This window comes from Lotus japonicus, chromosome 4, assembly GCF_012489685.1.
Source record: "Lotus japonicus ecotype B-129 chromosome 4, LjGifu_v1.2".
NCBI classification, from domain to species: domain Eukaryota; kingdom Viridiplantae; phylum Streptophyta; class Magnoliopsida; order Fabales; family Fabaceae; genus Lotus; species Lotus japonicus.
Genome location: NC_080044.1, coordinates 24715999 through 24726263, shown reverse-complemented (window position 1 = coordinate 24726263; position 10265 = coordinate 24715999). Strand labels below are relative to the sequence as shown.

At 35.7% G+C, this 10265-nt stretch overlaps 1 pseudogene; it reads right to left on the bottom strand.

Moving 5' to 3' along the window:
• Positions 1-1204: 1204 nt before the first annotated feature.
• Positions 1205-10094, bottom strand: LOC130712529 (putative disease resistance protein RGA3; annotated as a pseudogene).
• Between the last annotated feature and the right edge of the window lie 171 nt (positions 10095-10265).

The following is a 10265-nucleotide window of genomic DNA, read 5'->3' as shown; positions in this document are numbered from 1 at the left end:
GCACGGTTCATCCTAAACCGACGGTCCAACAAGGACTTGAAGAAATCCATGGCCTCCTTATATTTCCCATTGTAAAAGAACCATTCCATATAAGTAGCATTGACAACCCCATCATACAACGAACACTGCTTAAGCTCATCAAACAACTCATTGGCCTTGTCTAGATTACCCAGTTGGAGAAAACCTGAACTGAGGTTGTTATAAACAAACGAATTAGCACCAAGACCTCTATCCAACATCTCACGCGAGAGTTCAAGGGCTTTATCGATTCGACTGGCGTCGATCAAACCCTTGGTGAGGTTTCGATAGGTAACAAGGGAAGGACCGAACCCAAACCCGATATTACGTGTAAAACCCGATATGATTGGGTTTGGGTTTGGTGAAACCCGCACCCGAACAATATATATTAAATTGCAAAACTACTATTACATATCAGGTTAACAACTTAATTTATTTACAATTTAATCATATTTGAACATTAAGGTATCATATTTTTTTGGCAAAAAAGATATAAAAGGTTTTTTCACAACAAAATAATACAAGTTAGATTTTGTTTTGCAAAAACATTTATACATTAAGTTAGGTTAGGACGTGAATTTGAGACTACAACGGGTTTTGGTAAACCCGAAATCCGACAGGTTTGGGTTTAATATGAGAGTTTGAGTTTGGAATACGTAAAACTCGAGCCTGACCCGACCCGTTGTCATCCCTAATAAGGGATACGACGCGGTTGTGGAGGCGGAGGTGAGTTCCAACCAGCACCGAAGGGGAGAAGAAATGCTTACAACACTCATTTTAACACTCTAAGGTCCATTGAGAGCTTCTTCGTCTCGCTTATTTCATGAAGTGAATACTTATTTTTAAAAAATAATCATTTATGTATTTTTAAGTTGTTTTTTATGCATTTGATAACTCAATATTTCTTTAACTTATTTCTAGCTTCTTTTGAAATAATAAATTATTTATAGTGGATTTTTAGGTGTTAAAAAAATTATTAGATTTGGAAACAAACATAAGACAATTTTTACTTTTGAAAGTTTTTAACTCTTGAATTCAAGTATTATATTAAATTAATACTTTAATACTAATTAATTAAATTCAAATATATCTTCACCCTGATCTTCAGACAACGTTTTAGATGCCACAAGCCTAGATAGTTTTGATAAGCAATTATTTGAGCTGGAATGGTTTTTAAGAAAAAGAGTGCGGAACCTCCAAACTCTATTAAGAAACCTCACTTATGGCGGAGAAAAACCGTGGTAACAACCAAACACTAGGGATTTACAAAAGCAAAACAATATCCCAAGTATCAAAACAAACAAAATACAAAAAAGCAAACACAAAAGAACAAATTAAACAAGTCTTAACATAAACAATACCCATTTTCTCTAACCTAATCAAACCTTTTATAAGCCTAGGGAGATGTTTCACATTGGTAAATAACAAGTTGATTCCACTAGCACCAATACGAGCCAAAGCATTTGCCTCCTAGTTTCCCTCTCAAAAAATATGATGAATAGAGTAATCCATAACATCCAATAACCCCTTAAGTGATTCCCAAAAGTCCCAAAGATACCAAAGCTTGCAAGAACGAGACCGAGACCAGCTAACAACAACATTAGAATCACATTCCATGCCAATACCAGCATACCCCAATTGCTTACACACAAGTAAGCCTTCAAGAATAGCGCGTAACTCAGCTTCGTTATTCAAGCAAATGCCAAAAAAGTTAGCCCTTGCTGCATTTCCAGGATTGCCAAGATTACTCTCATCCAAATTAAGCTTAAATATTTCATGCCCCGGTTTAAGCCATCTTACCTGACGTTTCCCTTGCTGCATCAGACAATAATAAGATAAGCTAATAAGTTGTAGTTGAAAGAAGACACTGTAGAAATGGGAATTACTTTTCCCCAGACTTGTGTAGTTTCTGTCTGTTGGACTGATGCCCCCAATATTATAAAATAAAAGACAGTGAAGTGTAAAACTTTCCCTTTATTTTCCCACTTTCAGGGTCACTACACTAATACCAAGTGCAATGGTTGATGAAAATTGGTGTTGAAAATTGTTGAAGATTGTTGAATGGTTGTAATGGTTGTTGAAGGTTGTTGAGAGTGAGGAGAGAGGGGAAAAATGTTGAAAATGTTCAACAATGTTGAGCTGCCTGCGGTGTGCCACGTGGCGCGAGGCCAGTGGCCACCGTTAGGCGCGTGCACGCGCGCCTTGTCTGCAGGAGAGAGAAACCTTTTTTTTTTTGCTTTGCCACGTGTCAATTTCTGACTGGTTGGCCGGATTTCTTTTACCCTTATCTTTTGAACTCAATTATTTCATCAAAAAAAATATTTTCTGAAAAAAAAATTATACCAAAATTCATGATTTTTTTTCTCTATAAATAGAGACTTGGTTCGTTTGATTTGGACACAGAAAAAAAACCAAGTTTTTCACCAAAATTAATTTTTTAAGTGTTTATTGTTTTAATTTAATTTAAGATAATAATGGTAATTTTATGTAAATAATAAAACAAAAATATAAAATTAAATAAAAAAATGAAATAAAAAAGTGGTGGGGTAGGATGTTGAATGAAAACCATTGGAGTAGTAATTGTTGAGAGTTTGTTGAATTGGAGAGAGAAAATGATGTAGAGTGTTGGGTAGAGAAAAAATGGTGTTAAATTGTTGAAAATTGTTGTGACCATTGTACATGGTCTAAATGGTACGTAAAAGATATAAAATAGAGGCAGACATTCAATAAATCTTGTTTGAAATACCTGTATCGATACGCCTAACTCCACATTGCCTTTTGCTGTGACATGGGACCTAGTTCCTTTTTCTTATCTAACCCTGGAGCCAACTTCTTGCTCCCTTCCTCCAGCAGCTCCTTGCCTGATATGGTAAAAAAATTGAATGCATATTATTTATCTAACAAGGCACCCTTTTGCCACAGATGGATGAATAAAGTGGCACAGACAACATAGCCAACCGTCCTGATGAAACAAATAACATCATAAAAAGCTGTATTTGTTTTAGAAGGCTTAGATGTAACTGTCTTTGAGGATGCAAACCTTCAACCACCAATGATATACATATTTCTCATACTTTTAAAAGATAGGAGATTCAATGAATGATGTTTTCTTCATGACAGAGATGTCAACATGCAAAATTCAAATTTGTAATCAACATGGAATCAATGTGGTTACACAAATAGTAATTGAAGTCATTATCATAAAACTAAATACTAATATAATTATTTTTGCCATAACTTAAAAAGAATCAATCTATACGAGGTACCTTCTGGTTGCTTCATCCCTGCAATTCAAGTGCCAATCTCCTTGCTGGGAGGATATTTTGATAAGCTTGATGGATGGCAGAGTCTCTGATGTAAAGAATTGTTAATAAATGGGGAACTTTTCAAAATGGAGAAGCCCATGTCTCTTAGGAGTCTAGGAAGGGAAAAAGTTCCTAAAATATCATGCATGGCAGATTTGTGAGAAAAGAAATACAATTATAATTTCATACTCCATAACAGATCTGAAAAATAAAAACCAGATACCAAGAATCAGAAATTCCATTCTGACCTCAATAAGCCGAACATTAGTATGTACACTGAACTAACTACAGCTAATTCAATTGCTAAATTTATGTAATATGAAGAAACCAGCACCAGTGGTGATTGCTAGTATACTGAGAAATTTCAAATAAAATGCCACAGATTAATAATGCTTGCGTTACACACAGTTTGCTTTATATTGAAGTATTTAATTATGACACACAAGTAATACCTGTATTTTATATTTCTTCTTCCAATCTTGAGAATGGTAAGCAACCTTTTGCCCCGTATTTCCTTTGAAAATATGCTAATTTCCTGAAGATTCAGTACCGTATATACTAAATCAGTTTTCATTAAATATATAATTTAATTCAGGGAGTAGAACACATATGATGTTCATTAAAAAGCAGGTCCTTCCCTAGTAGACTAATGAAAAATAGGAAACACCAATATTTCAAGACTATTTCCGAACATATCTTTCTTTATTACTAAAGAGATTGATATTCTGCAAAGAGATCTTTTGTAGGATAATTCTACCTGATGATAGTAAACAAAAAAATCTTTGCTCTAGCTGCACAGTTCAACGGCATGACCATCTGCCCACATAACAATCTGCAAAAACAAGATGAAGATCACTAAATAAGAATCTGCAGTTTGTTTGGTTAAAAGATACTCAAATGTTCAACATAAAGAACATCAGAAACAAATGAATTTTCTGAATTGTACACTTCGAATCAACCAACAAACAAGCCAATGAAGAAAACACTAATACTCTTCAAAGAGAAAACACAAAAAATTCCTTACCGAAAACAAAAAAAAAAAAAAACACTAATATTTCAAGACTATTTCCATCGTATTTGTATTACGCAAAAAAAGAGTGTATTTTTTTAACATCAAAGTTTTATATGCTGCAAATAGATCAATTGTTTGATAACCATTACCTCATGATGGTAATTGGTAAGTATGTAAACAAATCATTGTTGTGGACAGTTTCACATAGCAACTGTAAAGAAGATGAAGAAGAGATGTTAAGGTAAGTAGGTTTGGTTTGTAGAGGAGATAATGAAGAAAAGTGGGTGAAAGCAGAAGAATTACCTATTGATAATCACGACCTGGCTCATGAAATTACTTTCCAATCAACCTCAATGCGGTGGATGTGGGAAATTTTGGGCCAAATTTGAGGGTGCTTCGTGCGACACTGTTCTCTCAGCAAAGGGCATCCATAGATGTGCAGTCCAGTTAGAGATGCAGGCAGCCTTTCTCCCGCCACGTTCTCCAGCTTTGGACAACCCTGAATTCTTAAGTCTTGGAGGGAGGTGAGGTGGAGAAGCCCCTTGCAATCCAACGTCTCCAGACTCGAGAAATAAAGTAGCGATAACTTCTTCAGGGAGGGAAGCAGCAAACCCTCTTTTGGGAACTTCTTGAACCTATCACATGGACCCCAGATCGTGACTTCGGTAAGCGTGTCCATGGATGGCCATGCTAGGCTGCTCAGTAGCTTCTCGCAATTACTGATCCAAATTGATCTCAAGCTTGGCGGGATACCTTCTTCAGGAAACGACTCAATTCTTGGGCAGTCATGTATCTCAAGAGTTTCCATGTTTGGGAGAAGAGTATTCATCCGAGGTGGCAATGACTCTAACTGGTCGCAATCGGAGACGACGAAGCGTGTCATTTTGGGCGTAGCCAATCCTTCTCTTGCCAATGATACTAGATTCGGGCAATTGTAGATCTCAAGACGAGTCAGATTTTGAAGAGCGGCATCTCCATCTCCTGATTGTGACACCGAAACAGATTCCAAATTTTCACAGTATGAGATGGATAAATGTTCGAGATTTGGATAAGTATCCAGTGCCAGTGACGTGAGCGAGTCGCTGCTGCTACTGCTGCTCTGTATTTCCATAGTCGAGCAATCCGACAATTTCCAAATTTTATTTGTTTTGTAGATTCTTATTTGCCGCATGGCAGGAGCCCTCGGGAGAGAACAGGCAAGTTGGTTATAATCTTTTATCTCAAGTTCTTCAAGAGCAGGGAGGTCACTTGGCAAATCTCCCTTCAATTTTGGACATCTTGCTATGGTAAGATGCTTGAGCTGAGGAAAAGCACGTGGGTGCTCAAAACAACTCCACGCCTCCCAACAAGGCATATTTTCAAATTTAAGAGATTCAAGTGAGGGAAACGGTACTGTCAACAAAGAGTCGTCGTCACTATTATTAGGGCCCGTTTGGTGGTCAGGATAGGATATGATAGAATATGATATGTGAACAGGATATCAACAGGATAGGATAAGAGCAGGATAGACTCTTATCATATCCTGTGTTTGAGGTGCATATGATAAGGACAGGATATGATAAGGAAAAGTGTATCAGATTTATATTTGAATAAAAAATACATTTAAAATTCATCATTCTATTAAATTTAATTTCTTTACATTTTCATGAATGAGTCTATATTTTAAAATATATAAAATTAATTTAAATTTTATTAATTAGCCTATTTTATTGTTTTGAAGATACCCTATATTTTAAATAAAATTATGCAGTTATCCGATTGGTTTTCACTTAGTTGTGACACGTGATAATTAACAATAAAAGTTAACTAAATTAAGAATATTATTATTTTAAAAGTACTTTATATTTGAATTGTAAATTATTAGATAAGTAGATAAGTAGTTTTAAATAATAGGAGATGAAAATAAAAAATTAATCTATTACTATTAAAAAATCAATATTTGTAATCAATGTTTTTCACTTAATTGTGACACGTGATAAACAATAAAAATTAACTAAATTAAAAATATTATTATTTCAAAAATACTTTATATTTAAATTATTATATAAGTAAATAAATAATTTTTAAATAATAGGAGATGAAAATATTAAATTAGTCTATTATTATTATTAATAAATCAATATTTATAAGTAAGTAGTCTATTTTACTATTTATGAATAATAATTTTATTTATTTTTTATTTTAGTTAAATTAATATTTTTATATTTATTAATTAATATTATTATAAATTATATAATATTAAAATAAATTAATTTGGAGTTAGGATACTGAAAGAAAATATATAACTGGTATCCTATCCTAGCTCCATCCTAGCTCCCCCCTCAGGATAACTTTTACACATGATTGACAGGATAGGATAGGAGACAGAATAGTGTTATCATATCCTGCTGGTGCAACAAACAACAGATAACAACAGGATATGATTATTATCCTGTCCTATCATATCCTGTCCTGGTCACCAAACGGGCCCTTACTATCCTTGAAAAAACTGGCATCAATAGTCACCAACGACTTCATATAAAAAATAATCAGTTCCCTAAGAGATGGGAGATGTCCAAGTGTAGGGAGCGTAGAACAATTCTTGCAATCAAACAGCTTTAGGTAAGTCATATTGGGGAAGCAAGGCTTTCCAACCCAATCCGGATATCTGGCACCCCTGTAGCCGTCTATCTTCAAGGACTGAAGGTCTTGGTGAGGCTCTAACTTGCAAAGTATATCAATTTTGGGAATCCATTAAACCCTCATTGGAATACCAAGACCAACTTAATTCTAAATGTTGAATGTGCTTCTTATCCATCATTCTTGCCTCAGATGTAAGGATGGCAATGGGTAGGGTCTGGGTAGGGTACTATATTACCCGTCCCCGTACCCGCGTTATCAAAATATACCCGTACCCGTCCCCATACCCGCGTGGGTAGCAATTTGAATGCCCGTCCCCGTATCCTCTGGGTACCTATATGCCCGTACCCATGCCCATTACCCGCAATTTAGTTAACGGAAATGCAATTTCCATTCTCTAACATAAGTAAAATCATTCATTTTTAAAAGAGTATGTTAGAAAGTTTTTCTTTTGTTACAGTAAGTTAGAAAGTTTGAAACTTTAACTAAGTTTGTTGATATATATACTTTCAAGTGGGTATACATATAATAAAAATAATTAATAAAGTGTGTGCGGGTATGGGGCGGGTTGGGTACTATAGTACCCATACCCGCACCCGTACCCACTAATTTTTGCGGGTAATTACCCATACCCAACCTCATACCCATCTTGCGGGTTTTTACCCTACCCATTGTGGGTAATTTAAGCGGGTACCCAATGGGTCCAAGACCCATTGCCATCCCTACTCAGATGCTTCACTACCATTCTCAACATTCTCCAATGGGTAAATTGTAATCGATCCACCAAGATTTGAAAGCCCTCCTAGTTCCTTGATCTTGACCTCTTTATGCTTGCCCACAATGAAGTAAGGTAAATGTTGCAACTGCTTTAATTTGCCCATGCCTTTCGGCATCTCCTCTATATTAGGAGTTCCATCAATACCAAGATAGTGCAAGTTGACAAGATTTTGCATCCCACTAGGTAGCATAGTCAGCTTCTCACAACCTTCCAGCTTTAATGTTTGCAGATTGTACAAATTACACACTGACTTCGGCAACGACTTTATTTCTGTCCGAGAAAGATCCAAATAACGCAAATGGATCATTTCACCGATAGAATCAGGCAATACACGAAAGTTTTGGAAGCAACAAAATGATAAAACTCTCAAGCACTCAAGACTCAACACCTCAGTACACATTACCTCCTCACTCCCATAATGAGAATATTTCTTGGTTCTCAAAAACGTTCTTAGAAATTTAGAACTATCTAAGACTGCAAAACTCTCCGAGCTAGGACTACTGATATTGATGAATGACAAATGGCGAGTCTTGCTACCAATTATAGTTTCGTCCCCAAGATTATCTGTTGTAAAGTAGAATTCCCCACCAAGAAATGTTGCCAAATCATGCATGAGATCATGCATCAGAAAACAGTCCTCATCCAACCGAATACATGAGCGTTGAATAAATGAGCTCGAAACTAGATAATCAAAACACTCATCACCGACATCTTCTAAAGTCTTTCCTTTTTTGGGTGGTGGTAAAAGATCTTCGGCCATCCAAAGCATAATTACATTTTTTTTTCCAATTCAAAATCTTTTGGAAATAACGAACAATAAACAAAGCAACGCTTCAAATAAGGAGGAAGATAATGATAACTAATTCTCAATGATGGAATAATGTTGATTTCACTTTCAGATAATTCCCAAAACTCACATTTCAATACATTATTCCAATCCTTAATGTCACGCTTTCTTCTCAATAAACCTCCAAGTGATTGTGCAGCTAAAGGCAACCCCTTACACTTCTTAACAATCTCTAAGCCAATTTTCTCCAGAGCTGTTGTATTATCGCATGATCCTGGGGAAAGACATGCATGGTTTGCAAACACTGACCAACAATCTTCATTTGATAGTTGACTTAAAGGGTAAGTTTGAACAGTCTAGACTATAAAAGCAACCTTTTGTTGACGGGTTGTTACAAGAATTACACTTCCCCTCGCCCCAGATTGGAATGGTTTTTTAAAAAGATTCCAATGATTATAATCTTCGTTCCAAACATCGTCCAAAATAATAAAGAATTTTTTTTCCCTTCAGCCCTTCCACCAATTTTTCTTGAAGTGAATTTAGATTAGTGAGTTTAGAAGCTTGTTTTGAAATAAGTGCCTCTGTTAAAGTTTTTGTAACCTTCATGATATCAAATGGTTGAGAAACACAAGCCCATGCTTTGAGATGAAATTTTTTCTGGAAATCTTTATCATTGTAGACCATTTGGGCTAGAGTGGTCTTTCCGACACCACCCATGCCCACAATAGAGATCACAGATATTTCTTCACCTTCATTATTATTACCATTTAAGAGTAACTTGATTATGGCCTTCTTGTCTTCCTCCCTTCCACATATTTTTCCATCTGGCACAGATGTTGACTCAACTATAGATAAGGAATTATCAGTTGTAAAATCTTTGAGATTAAGACTCTTTTAGTTCTAAGATATGCTCTAGCTTGTCAACTATTTCTTCCAACCTAGTAGCTATCTTCCTCCCATCTTGTGTATTGAAAAGGCAAGATCTAGTAGCCATCTTCCGATATTGTGCATTGTAACAGCGAGAGAGCAAGTTAGAAGTAGTTACCTTCTTTTGAGTTGCAGCTTTGGTAGAAACTTGATCCAACAAGTCATCAGTCATGTAGACAACATGTTTGAGATCACTGAGCCAATCTTTGACATCAGAGTCGCTGATCTGTCTCTTCTCAGCATCATTGAGCACAGCTCTGACCACTGTGAGAGTTGTCTTTATCCTGTCAAGTATGGGGCCAAGGTTCTTGCCTCGAATGAAGTTGACAACCTCAGGTGAAGCAAGCTTGTCGAAACAACATTAAGGAAAGCACCGAGGAAAGCTCCACCCACCATTACTGCTGCCATGATCACAAGAACAAGTGAATAGATTATAATTCAGAGAAGATTCAACAAATGGAAAAGAGTCGCTTGCAGTATGTGCTCTGAACTCACGAGTCAAGTGTTTAATATGTGCTCTATTTTTATTATTATTAGGACAACTATTTATTAATTATTATTATTGGCTCCAAGTCTACGCACAGTTTGGGAGACAAGTTGGGTGTTTACCAGCTCTGTCTTTTTCCCCAAAAGATGATGGTTCCTTCCCATTTCTTCATTTTTATTTCCATATTTTAATGCTTCAGGCGTAAGTGAATATGAAGGATTGTTAAAATAAACTAGAAATTCTTAAGGACTTTTGATCGCACATGGAAAGATGTTGTTTCCTACATGATTGAAGCTTATATATAGAAAATGCTTTGAAAAAACCAAATATGA